Source organism: Danio rerio, chromosome 11 (genome assembly GCF_049306965.1).
Source record: "Danio rerio strain Tuebingen ecotype United States chromosome 11, GRCz12tu, whole genome shotgun sequence".
Lineage (NCBI taxonomy): Eukaryota > Metazoa > Chordata > Actinopteri > Cypriniformes > Danionidae > Danio > Danio rerio.
Window position 1 is genome coordinate 8,848,417 of NC_133186.1, and position 13,439 is coordinate 8,861,855.

Here is a 13,439-nt window from a genome sequence, read left to right on the forward strand (position 1 = left end):
CTTCATCAGTCCCGCACGTCTCTTCTGCCGGTCTCAGATGACCCAATTAAACTCTTTCTCTCATTCTCTCACCAGACTCAACTCTAGACCGCTAAAAGGGTGAGAGTCAAGGTTCAGGAAAGGGCATCTCCATGGTGAAATGCTGCTGTGCGAGAAAAATATGCTGTAATGATAGTCTAGCCCGAAAGTAAGCCGAGACACTGTCATATGCATCGACCAAACCTCTGTAAATGGGCAGCAGGAACAGACTTTGATGGAGGAATCCTTTCAGATGTGTTTCTCATCAATCCAGATCCCACTGGGTGAGGATGAGAGAGAACACTTTGTCTAACGTTGCCAAGACACTTGTGTTCCTCTTAGGAAAAATGTGGTTAAAATTTAGGTTTCACAATGTTTAATTTGAGAAACCACCCAGTGGGTAAAGACAGTTTATAGTCCTTATATAGATCTGTACATGTTTAACAGTATTATTGTATTTTTTTTTTTGGAATGGATTTGAATGATTAAGTTTTTCCAGAGGCGGTTTTCTATTTTCAATTCTCTGCTGAGACTGAATAAGAATGCAAGCAGTATGTTTGACAGCAGAATTGCTCAAAAATGTGCAAACGTGGAGCAGTTTTTACAAAGAAATACATTTGGGTTACAGACCTGTCAAGTCACTAATACAAGAGTTCTGAAAAAAAGAATAAAAAAAAATCTATAAAAAATATAATTGCTTCCGTCATTCATGTGGAGCTAAAAAGTTCTTTCGAAGAGTCTTACAAAATCTCAAGGTCATACTCTGTAAAACTACTTTTGAATTTGTTTTGTAATATTTTCCTTTCGTGCACAAGCATTGCTACAATTGGCTGTAATATGCAGTTATTTTGGCTTGATGTTCCAGTGTCGATCTTATTCCTTTCAATGAAAGGTGAAGTAAGCATTTTCTGCCAAAAGGTATTAATTTGAAAAACATGGCCTTAACCAAAATAGGCACAACTCTACCCAACGTGTAAAAGTTCCATAAAAAAAAAAAAAAAACTGTTTATGTACAGTTCACTACATTATGATAGTCCAAGTAATTAATATATTATACACAGGCCCGGATTGGCTAATCGGGAGAACCGGGAGAATTCCCGATGTCCCTAGCTGCTTGCACTCTCAGCAGTTGCACTTTTTTCATTTATTTATTTAATTGACCATAGCCACACTTATTTTTATTCATTATTTTGCCGCAGCCCTGCTCTTTTTATTTATTTTCTCGCAGCCCCGTGAGCAAAATGCAGCCCGCAGGTTAATGAGGATGTAACTATCAATCCACCCCAAACAGCGGCACCTTAGTGAATATTAATTAATATTAATGAATATTACACCTGCTCAATGAAAATCAGATGATTCACTACATTAATAATCTGACATAACTTGATCAGAAATTTAAAAAGGGGAGAAAAAGAGTAGACATCAATAGCAGCAGATACCAGTGCAATAATTATTCTTTATCTCGGACTCATAACCTTAACAGTGCCATCTAGGTCTAGTGGTTAGCAGATTGCGTTATGACACCGCCGATCTGAGTTCGAATCTCCCCCGCATAATTTTTTTCTTTTCATTTTTAGTGTTAAGACATATAATACTGTTTCGGTTACTTATGCAGGGGTACATTTTTTTTTTTTTTTTGTGTGTGTGACGACCATTACAAAGGACTGGATATCTATAAAGAATTAATGTTCTCATATTTATGAAAAAACATTTAAAGTTCTAAAGCAGCTGTGTCCTTGAAAAAGATGTGTTAGTGTCATTAGAAACTGAGTTGGAAATAACGTTATTTTAATATAGTCAGTCGTCGACTGAGGTAGGCCGGTCTAAGGCTTGATACTCCAGATCTAAAAAGCAGTCCCACTCCGGCCCTGATTATACATGTAGATTAAGGAGTAGTAGTGATCACTAATATAGGAAGAAAAAAAAATCAAAACAACTACAAAATTGCATTACTAGCGTCTTCTTTGACCTTTAACACAGAAAGACACACTTTGGGAGTTTACATGGTCTAGTAAGTAATGTGTATTTATATAGCACATTTATTTTACACCCTAAGAGCTTCACAAACACAGGGGGGAGGGGTCTCTCTACACCATGACCAGTCTGCATGCTACGGCAGCCACAGGACAACGGTGCCAGTGCACTCACCATACACCAGCTATAGGGTAAATGGGGAGAGAGTGATCGAGCCAATTCAATGGATGGGGATGATTGGGAGGCCATGATGGGTAAGGGCCGATGGAGGGAATTTGGCCTGGACACTGGAGTTACACCCCTACTCTTTATAATAAGTGCCATAGGATTTTAATGACCACAGAGAGTCAGCACCTGTTTAGAATCTCATTTAAAAATCTAAATTCTCACTGACAGAATACTGTCCCCTTTACATTACTGGGGCATCAGGACTCGCACAGACCGCAGGTTGAGCGCCCCCTGCTGGTCTCACTAACACCACTTCCAACACCTAGTTTTCCCATGTGGTCTCTCATTCTCGCCAACTTATCCAGCATATGTTTTTACGCAGCGGATGCCCTTCCAGTTGCAACCCATCTCTGGAAAACATCCATACACACTCATTCACACTTGTAAACTATGGACAATTTAGCCTACTCAATTCACCTGTACCGCATGTCTTTGGACTGTGGGGAAAACCGAAGCATCCGGAGGAAACCCATGCGAAAGCAGGGAGAACATGCAAACTCCACAGAGAAATGCCAACTGACCCAGCCGAGGCTCAAACCATCGACCTTCTTGCTGTGAGGTGACAGCACTGTAATAAGGTTTAAATTGTGCATTAACAATATTGTTTTTCCATTATGAAAACAGCTAAGAGAAAACCAATTATAGGCAGATACACAGACCTTTAAGACATTTGCCATATAATGTCTTGGTTTGAGTAAAATGGATCATATCTGTTAATCATGTGTCCAGAAAGAATGGATGCATTGCTTTAGTATCACTTTTCAGGCCTTCTTTTTAGCACTAGAAAGCCTCTCCTAATATCAAATCCAGTCATGTTTTTCCTTCCTTTCTATTTTTTTTTTTTTTTTTTTTTTACTGCCGCTTACATAAGTAGTTCTAGTTAAAAAGTCAACTAATGAAAATGTTTTAGCCATTTTCTTCCCTGACATTTGGCTATTTTTATTGCAAATAGCCTCTGCATGGTTGAGGCTGACTAATAAAATTGCATTCACAACAGTTTTTAAAGACAAAAGTTGAGTTTGGGCATGGGACAATAACCGTTTTCAAGGTATACCGTGGTTTGTAAAAGTCAAGGTTTTAAAACTGACCAAATTTTCTGTAATACCGTTCCTGAAGTATGTGTGCAACTTTTTATTTATATTTTGTTTAGTTTTTTAGGACAACAGTATCTCTGGCAGAGAAAAATATCAGAAGATGCTGAGTAAAGTTTATAGAAATCTGTGTTTTTGAAACTAATGAAGAGAGCAGAAGTCAATGAGTCGTTTGAATTATTCAGCCTGACATGTTTACTGCTGCTGTTTACATGTTTATCTTTCAAAAATAGAATATAATGTTTTCAAAGGAAAAACGTGTTTGTTTTTTACCCAGATATTTAAAAAGAATATATTTTAGAGCAGTGAGCACAATATGACACAGTGAAACAGTGATATTTTTATCGAAGGTTATCATACCGTCAGAATCTTATACCGGCCCAAGCCTAGTTGAGTTTGCCATGGAGTTCAATGTTTGATTCCAGTAATGCCAGTGTACCTTTTCACATTTACAGAAGTTTTAAAAGTGAATATTTTAATTGGGGCGAGGCAGTGGCGCAGTAGGTTTGTTTTTTTTTTACATTTGATTATTACATTTCTGTATGTCAATAAGGCGAGGCAGTGGCGCAGTAGGTAGTGCTGTCGCATCACAGCAAGAAGGTCGCTGGGTCGAACCTCGACTCAGCTGGCGTTTCTGTGTGCAGTTTGTATGTTCTCCCTGTCTTCGCGTGGGTTTCCGGTGCTCCAGTTTCCCCCACAGTCCAAAGACATGTGGTACAGGTGAATTGGGTTGGCTAAATTGTCCATAGTGTATGAGTGTGTGTGTGAATGTGTGTGTGGATGTTTCCCAGAGATAGATTGCGGCTGGATGGGCATCCGCTGCGTAAAAAAAACTTGCTGGATAAGTTGGCGGTTCATTCCGCTGTGGCGACCCCAGATTAATAAAGGGACTAAGCCGACAAGAAAAATGAATAAATGAATGAATGAATATTTTAATTGTGTATAGCAGCACTGTCAATATATAATTTCATCTTATCATGATATCTATACTTTTTCTTTGTAGCGAAATAAATAATTTAGCTAAAATGCAGATCTAGGACTTTATGAATCGTGGAACTAATTTTAAGGCATTAAGGCAAGCCCTGTAAACAGGAAGTTTCTACTAGCTTTACCTGTGACATAACTGAAATTGAAATGAAATATTGAATAAATGGTGGGTTGGGATGTAATGATTCACTCAACTCAGTTCAATTCGCGGTTTTCACGATTTAATATTGTCACAAATTTTTTTTTAGCAAAATTATATTGTACAGTAAATTACACTTTTTTTGGGCTATTGTTAAATTTATAAATCTTGAAATATAACAGGACTCAATTAAACAAAAACAAACCCTACATTAAAGAATTTACACACAATTAACACATTTCTTTATATGTGATCCTTCTATCTAAAATTAGAGACATTTAATTCAGGATCAAAACGAAAGTGCAGCATGAGCAGTTTTTAATTTAAATTAGATCGTTCATTTTTAAAATTTGACAAAAACATGATGGTCTGACTTGTGAAATTATTGGCCTACTTCATAAAACCCCTGAAGAAAACAGCAGATGAGCTGAACAAAATTCACACACTGCCAGCAGGTGGTGCTTATGAACAATGTTGATATAGTTTTTCCTTGCTTAGTGCTGTAAACAAACTATGCTGCACTTATCAAAACTACTTTAATTTAGATCTACAAGAGGCAAGATGAACTGAAAATATCACATACAATACATTCAGATAGATGTCTATTCCAATTGTATCGCTATTTCTCTGGCATCTTAAGCATTTTTAATTGTCATTTATTTGAATCAATTTTCAAAGGTTTTATCAGCACATGTCTAATTTTGGGGGGTTTATTTCACTGCTAAACAAAGTAACCAGGATCAATTTAGATTTCTTGAATACTTTAATTGAATGTAGAAATGGGGCTTTGTGCATTTTACACAGCTAATTGTAGGTTTTGTCAGATTTATGGTTGTTTGGCTGAAATCACAGTCCAGAAATGAAACGGCACACTGACAAATGGTATAGAATTAAGACTAGAGGTTGTTTTTTGCTGATTTGCATTGCCTTTACTTTTCAAACAACCCCCAGATTGAAGACAAATTTCAGTATGTGACCATTAGCGATGCTCTTCCAGCATACGGACACATTTTTGTTTGCCACAGACATCTAAGACTTCTCAATGTGAGCCTTCAGTCTTGTAGTGTGCTCTCTGCCTAATGAGTAGCTTTGTGCTTTTCCTTTTTGACTGCGCTGTTGTTGATGCACCAGAAGAAAGAGAAATATCTGAGCTCTTTCTAGTTTTAGTTTGAAAACCCATTACAATACCTTAACTAAACAATATGATGTTCACTTGAAATTAAACCACTGTCTCGTGTTTTGCATTTACAAATACAGGCGCTTGTTTATCAAAGTGAAACTTTTTTTTACGTTTATAACTCAAAAATAATTTTTCGACCTTTTTAATTAACAGTCTTGTGTTTTTCTTTTAGGTCCAGGCTGTAGAGACTCCTTCGCTCCTAAGGGTTCAAATTGGAGCAAGACCAGATCACATGGTAAGCCAAAAAAAGCCCTCTTGTTATTTTCTGCGACTATTTGTTTCGGTCTGAGGAGCATTGTCAAGTACATAACTTTAATTTAATAATGTAGATTATCTCTGATGGCTATTCATATATATATATATATATAGTAGAAACAACTCAAAACAAAATGTCATTTGTAACAGGATAATGACAACGGTATTATACAAAAGAAAGCAGTTAGTCGATCTATCTATCTATCTATCTATCTATCTATCTATCTATCTATCTATCTATCTATCTATCTATCTATCTATCTATATATATATATATATATATATATATATATATATATATACATAATTTTTTATTTGAAATAAGTCAGAATTATTAGCCCCCTTTGATTTTTTTTTCTTTTTATACAGAGCAAGGAAATTTTCACAGTATGTCTGATAATATTTTTTCTTCAGGAGAAAGTATTATTTGTTTTATTTTGGCTAGAATAAAAGCAGTTATTAAGTTTTTAAACACCATTTTATGGACAAAATAATTAGCCCCTTCAAGCGAACCTTTTTGTCGATAGTCTACAGAACAAACCATCCTTATACAATAGTTTGCCCAATTAACCTAACCTGCCTAGTTAACCTGATTAATCTAGTAAAGCCTTTAAATGTCACTTTAAGCTGTATAGAAATGTCTTTAAAAAATATCTAGTCAAATATTATTTACTGTCATCATGGCAGAGATAAATATATATATATATATATATATATATATATATATATATATATATATATATATATATATATATATATATATATGTATGTATGTATGTATGGATGTGTGCGTGCGTGTGTGTGTGTGTGTGGTCTGATCAATTTGACCTGATATGGCAGGCTTGTTTCTACTGTTTACACTTTGATTCATTTTGGCTTCATCTAATGGTCATTTCTGCTCAGTCTTTAAAAGCATCAATGACATAATGCTTTCTTGGCTTTTTCCTTACGTTTATTTATTAAATAATTCAAGGGGCACAGTTTAACATGCAGGAATTAGTCTTTCCATTATGGGGATGATATTTGACTCTTTATATTTACTTTAGTTTTCTAAATCTTTGTGAAACCCCACCCCTTCCTAACCTTGTAACCACTGACAAAAGATGGCACAAATAAATAAAAAAAAAACTTTAGAATTATTTTATTCATTCTTTTGAAGATTAGAATTGATTGGTTCAAACTGCTGATTCAGTCAGGAACAAAGCAAGTGTCTCTTTATGAATGGGTCATTTAATTATTGACTCAGTTGGTTCAATGAGACACAGATTCATTCATCGATGAAACACTGTTGTGTGTGTTTGGTGATATGCAGCAGCTCAGTTGTATTTTTGTTTGATATCTTAGTTGGATAAATCATTAAATCAGTTTCTGATTAATGTAAAATTAGCTTATTGCTTCCTGATAAAATTTGCAAATGTGCTGACATTTGGGAAAATATTAAACTTGCTTGTGGATTACTCACTGGATCAACAAAAAGAGACAAACAAGTATTGAAATGTTTATTCTATTAATGTATTAGTTTCATAAATGTTTTGACTCCTGTTTGTCCGATTCATTGGTCATTATTGTCAGTTATGTGCTGTTAGAAGTAGCCATTAGCAGATCACAAAAAATTTATTTTTCTCAAATTTTATTACTATAGTGGTATATAATTTATAACAATTATAAAACCGTTTCGTAACAATTTTAAAAATTTCAACAGAACAACAGTGGTATCTCCGGTATCGCTGGTATCTCGTGACAACAAGTACAGCAATCTTTGTTCAGTTTCAAGTGCATACAAAAACTTGAAATCAAAAACAGAAATAAAAGGATATTATAAAACCAAATTTAGAAAGACACAGTCACTGAGTACCCTCAATAGAATGCCAGAAGGAGGACCAAATGCGCCAGAACACCTCAGATCTCTGATGCAATTTTATAAATCAGGGTTCAACGCTAAGGACATTTTCTACTGGCCCGACTAAACCAGCAGTTCAGATTTTTACTGGCCCTGCCAAAATTTTCACTGGCCCCACCAAAATAAATAAAAAATAGCTATTTTTTTTGCCACATATTTTAAATAATGTGTCAAAAATAATGTCTTTGAATCTAGAATTTAAATATTTTTAAAATGTTAAAATATTTAGCAGTAAAATACAGCAGTATGGAAAATGTGCAGGTATTTTATTGCTAAACAAAAAGTGGCTGACTTAAAAGTGATGGAAAACTATGCAAAACATCACTTCATTTTTTTCGTTGTGTTGTACCCATGTAAATATCTTTTTCCACATTGTCTGAAACAGACGTTTTCTTTTAGCCTCATCATTTGATGTTGTCGTCTCTTCACTGTTCTGGTTTTTACTAGGTTGTGGAAAAAAATAACATGCTCACAACAACCAATCAGTTATAAGGAACCAAAAAGCAATAGGGGGTTTACGACTTTACAGAAAACATAGCATTCTAAGGCCCCGTTTACACTAATGCGTTTTAGTTTGAAAACGCATAAGTTTTGCTACGGTTACGCCATCCGTCCACACTACGCCGGAGTTCTCAAGCGCCGAAAACGGAGCGTTTCGAAAACGCTGGAGAGGCCGTTTTCATTCTAAAACGCTGCTGCTCCGTCTCAGTGTGGATGGGGAAAGACGGAGACATCTGAAAACGGAGGCGGGGCTGCAGACATTCGCCTCTCTGATTGGGGCTTTTCCTCAATATTAAGTAGCCTAACACACAGTTCAGTCCTGAATCTTCTCCGTGTAAGTTCAGACTTCGCAAGTTTGATCAAGGCTGCATCTCTTCTTCTCAGTTTGATATGGAAAACATACCGAGGACACGCGTCAATCTTCACAGGGAACAGTGTACTTTATAACTTCATTCACATCACCTTGGCTATGTTGTTTCACTTTCTCAACAATAAAATGTAAACTTGATATAAGGAACTGCCTATTTTTATTTTAATATTAGCAACTAAACAGACAGCAGAAATGTTGAGGCGTCTTGCTGCATGAGCGTCATCTTCACTGTGTGGATATTTATAACAAAACGGAGCCGATAACAACTGCCTCCTTTCAATTTCAATGAAAATACGAAACATAAGTTACCCTTTGCTGAATATCAGTTTTAATAATCGATAATGGCCATTATAAAAGTATAACATACAATAAGTTTATACATTATAGGAAATAAAGGCAAGCGATTAGTCAATATACAGAATGTAGGCTACGTGCTTACATTAATCATTAACTTATCTTTGCGCTCAGCCAAAACACGTTACCTGAGAACAAGTAATAGATTCCAATGACCAAAGTCAGGGAATATGTCGTTAGATAAAGACAACAAGATGAATGAAATATCACGTTTAATAAATATAGTGAGATTAGATCCAGCGGGAGATGCGTGATGAGCAGTCCGACTAGCAGAGCTCTCATCTGGGTAGATGGGCTCCAGCGATTGCCAAAGTGTGTGTGTGTGGTCACGTGATGTGCGTTTTCAGCGTTTTGGTGTGGACGGAGAGCAGTTCAGAAACGCTGGGTAAAACGCGAGTGTGGACGCGGATCGTTTTCATTCTAAAACGCCGTTTTAAAACTAAAACGCACTAGTGTAAACGGGGCCTAAGACTTAAAAGCACAAATTGTTTCTCGGTTCTGAGACTGTATTTGCACACAATTGACATAGTAACAGGCAAATTAAAATTTGATGACAAGGCAGCACTGGCCTGATCAGGCCAGTAACGATTCTCTCTACTGTCCCGAACATCTCTCATGCTGGTCGGGCAGTCCTTATTGTTGAGCCCTGTAAATTAATAAATGTTTCATTTATTCAAGTATTCAAATACTTGAGTATTATTTCAAGTATTTGAGCTTTTGTTTTCTATTAAAGTTGCATTTTTAAATGTTTATTTCAGGTTTTAGTTTTAATGTAGGTTTTGGATTGTAATTAAAAGGACTTTACTTTAGGGCTGCACAATTAATTAATTAAAAAAATATATATATCACAATCTCGATTCGACCCTACACATGATCTTAATTCAGCTTTTCTATGATTCAGACAGTTATATTTGTAAAGGAGGTCGCACAATCTTCATGTTTTATATTCATTGCTCAGCAACATGGACACCTCCAAATGGTGTTGAAAGTGTCACATACTGTATTTATGAGGTGTAATTCACCCCAAAATGCCATTTCTGTCTTAATGTAATGACATATTTATGGCCGCGATATCATACATGTTTGTTTACTACAAAGAGGATGTGCGTACCTGCCAATATAGTCTGCTTTAGTGAACAGAACCTGCATAGGCTGTGAATAACAGGTAATAAAGTTATAAATAACGTTCAGTTTGTTGTACAGAGCGATTGTTTTGGGAGCCGTGCGGGAAAGATGATTGGTATAATTTTAATCACAAAGTGACAGCAGCCATGAGCTGCACTCTGCAGTGAAAGTGAAACCAAAAGTTCACACATCATTTAAGTCATCATATTGCGTTTTAGAGTTATGATTATGGCAAGCATTTGATGTTTTTCTTTCATAGCGAACACAAAGTATTGTGCATAAAAATAAATGTTCAACAGTGTCAGTTTATAATGCAAGATTTGAATCTGATAAAATGTCTCATTTTATCAGTGAAAAAAAAGTCTAATAATGTTGTCAATGACAAATTACTAGCATTTGTCTCAAACACAATAATTTAACTTCAGAATCATGATTAGTTGAATTCAGAACAGTCCTATACAGGACAGATTTAAAGTCTATTTAGGTCAGGCATTCCAAATCTTTGCAAAATTTACTAGTTTAACCAACAGTAGAGCTACACATAGGTCTAATATAAAACCCGTATTTAACATATACAGAATCATATGAAAATCTTGATTTTAAGCAAAAAAGAAACTGTGATTCTCATTTTAGCCAGAATTGTGCATCCCTACTTTACATTTAAGCAAAATTATCAAGAATTCATTGCTAAACACTGAAATATGGCTTATCGGGGAAAGACACAGTTATAATATTCATAAATGCCTGTTCAAAATGGGCCTTTAATTGGCATTATGTAACTAAAATTGTGCCAAATGAGCATGTGTCCATTCCACAATAATTTAGCCTCTTCAGACAAGACAAATACAAGCTCATTATCTGTAAACATAGGAAACAGCCTTCTTGTGTCATGCACTACCGACAGCCACTTTGAAATTGTTTCAGAAATGTTCAAATGAAATTGTTTCAGAAATGTTCAAGCATTTTTGTAACCAAGCGAGTTTGAAGCTTGTCACCAATGGTTTGAGAACTAACTATGTATGCTAATTATTTCAAATTCTTGACTGCTTGCGATTTGAGGGACAGCGGTTTTGACTGTCTCCATTTCCAACCTGAAATTACCTGTAATTTACTCTAGCATAGTATCAGTCCAACCTGTCAGTCATGACCATTTCACAAATCCCCCTCCAAAAGACCCTTAAACCCTTCACAAGAGTTGCAGCTCAGTTTGTCTGTTGACTATTCTCTGGATAATTCCTCTTCGACAGGTGTGTATTGTTTCAGGGATCAAGGTGCGTGAGTTTGAGCACTTTCAAAACCAAGCTTTATTCACAACCGAAGCTCAAACAAGTTCGATCGATGTCTACACAGGCAATTTTGGATGTGAAATGGTTTATTTTGTTGCTCTTATTACAGTTTTTTTTGAAATCGCTAAATTTGATATATAATTTTCAACCACAATAAATGCTATTTTCTTTCTAAACGCCTTTTGGGTTTTTTTTTTGAGTGTTGCCATAGAAACACAGAGTGGAGAGCGGCTAATCTTGAGGCAGAGATTGGTTTGGAAAATAGAGAATGGAGGAAAATATAGGCCTAACAAAACTCTTAACTTCTGGGTTTGTTCCGCAACATGATGGACAGTGTTGACAAATTGCGTTCCAACCAAGGCTTTTACTTATCATCCTGCCCATTTTTAGGAATATTTGTCACGCGGTTTTTCAAAAGTTTATCTGAAAAGATCTGAAATCTAATGAAAGCCAAACTATTTTGCTTTCGGAGCATAGATACGCATCTGTTCTGAGTTTTGAAGGTGCGGTGATGGATTGGAGCCAGAGGAGTTTGCTTTGGTGTTGCCCTGTATCCATCATGTAATCTGTGTCCACAATTCCAAGACTCGAGCTGCACAACAATATTGAATTTCCATGTTTTGGCTTTGGGCAGAAAATGGTTACTGCGCCAGCTTTAGAAAATAAAAATCGAGCTTATCTGTGTCTGGAGATGTTTTTACAAGATCAATCTCTGAGATTTGACCACGAAAGAGTCAATGCTTTAAGATCCAAAGCATCACTAGCTGTTTATTATGGTAAATTTGTGCAAATACATCAATTATTAACATGTGGATTTAATTCTGTGTTTTAATCCAGAGAAATGAAAAGGTTAACAATCAATGTCAATCAGGTGGTGTTTTCAAGGGTGGTTGCTTGAACGGCATCAGGGTTGGGCGATGTCAACCAATTTGCCATTATGCGATGTCTAATGTGAAACATTGCGATGGACGATGTCATCGTCGTCGACAGTGGTAAATTACCCATAACCAAATCATAAATAAAGATGATTTACACAGAAATCACCACCTGTCAATCACTTTTTCCAAGAGACTCTGGCATGAATAGGCAGAGTGATCTGTATCGTTATAATGGCGTCGACAAAAAAAACGCACAACCAACAGCAACTGAAGTTTTCGCTAAGATTACTAAGTATACGCGTGAAAGCGAAAGATTAAAGCAGTGTACTGACACGGTCGCACATCCCCCCTCCCAAAAAAAAAAAAAAAAAAACACAAAAAAAACAAAAAACAAAAACAACCGTGTCAGTCATAAGAGAGGTTTACACTGACAGCTCTCTTTTTCTATAAGAGCTTGGATTTTCCAAAGAAACAAGTGTGGCATCTGTCGTTGGCAGTTAGCAGAGGTCAATTTTATGCAAATTAGGGGTGGCTGCTAATGGGAATATTTGGAGTTCAAAGGAGTGAAAGACCAGAGCTGTTGATCTCCGATCTCTATCTATGTGAAAGTGAATTGTTAATAATTTTTGTCATGGAACTTTGATTGCATAGTTTAACATGTCCGTGACTAATTAACCAGCCTTTGCGACATGTTTTACCCTCAGGCAAAGTTTTGAAAGTGCCAGAAGTCTTAATCATAATTGCGGCTTCTTTGGTTCACAAATTAAGCAACTCTAACTTTTACTTATTTCATTATTTTGAACACTGGAAAAATGAATGCTAGAGCTTTAGATGGGTTTATGAAATGGTTCAGTGTGGCATGTCACATCAGAATGCCATTTAGTTGGCCTAAGGAAATAGTTTCATTTTTTTCAGAGCGGAGTTAATACAGTTAATACAATTATATTACAGCAAGGGTGCATTCCATCTTTCTTTAGCTTTGGGAATTATTTATTATTAAGACAGGACAATGATCAAGCAGGAAATTAAGTTGGAGAGAGAGATGGAGATGAGGATGGGATTGGGAAAGATCCATGTGCTGGTTATCAAACTTTGTTCATTCTAAGTCTATGTCTTTTCGTGATGGTGCTTTACCTCACACGGCTATCAGCAC

At 36.0% G+C, this 13,439-nt stretch overlaps 2 protein-coding genes across 32 annotated transcripts in view; one reads left to right on the top strand and one right to left on the bottom strand.

Moving 5' to 3' along the window:
* The window catches only part of si:ch211-51h4.2, a 488,455-nt gene that overhangs the window by 95,007 nt on the left and 380,009 nt on the right, over positions 1-13,439 (bottom strand). For 8 of the 30 annotated variants that reach the window (XR_012386993.1, XR_012386992.1, XR_012387015.1 and 5 more), the window contains 2 exons: positions 9,463-9,643; positions 7,409-8,314 (listed from right to left, as the gene is read on the bottom strand). The exons of the other annotated variants lie outside the window; for them this stretch is intronic. The gene's annotated coding sequence lies outside the window, so the exon portion shown is untranslated. Of the gene's footprint in view, positions 1-7,408; positions 8,315-9,462; positions 9,644-13,439 lie in introns of those variants that run through there. 30 annotated transcript variants of the gene reach the window in all.
* Positions 1-13,439, top strand: part of tbl1xr1a (TBL1X/Y related 1a) — a 124,927-nt gene that overhangs the window by 49,934 nt on the left and 61,554 nt on the right. For both annotated transcript variants that reach the window (XM_005172823.6, NM_001020583.1), the window contains 1 exon segment: positions 5,790-5,852. The gene's annotated coding sequence lies outside the window, so the exon portion shown is untranslated.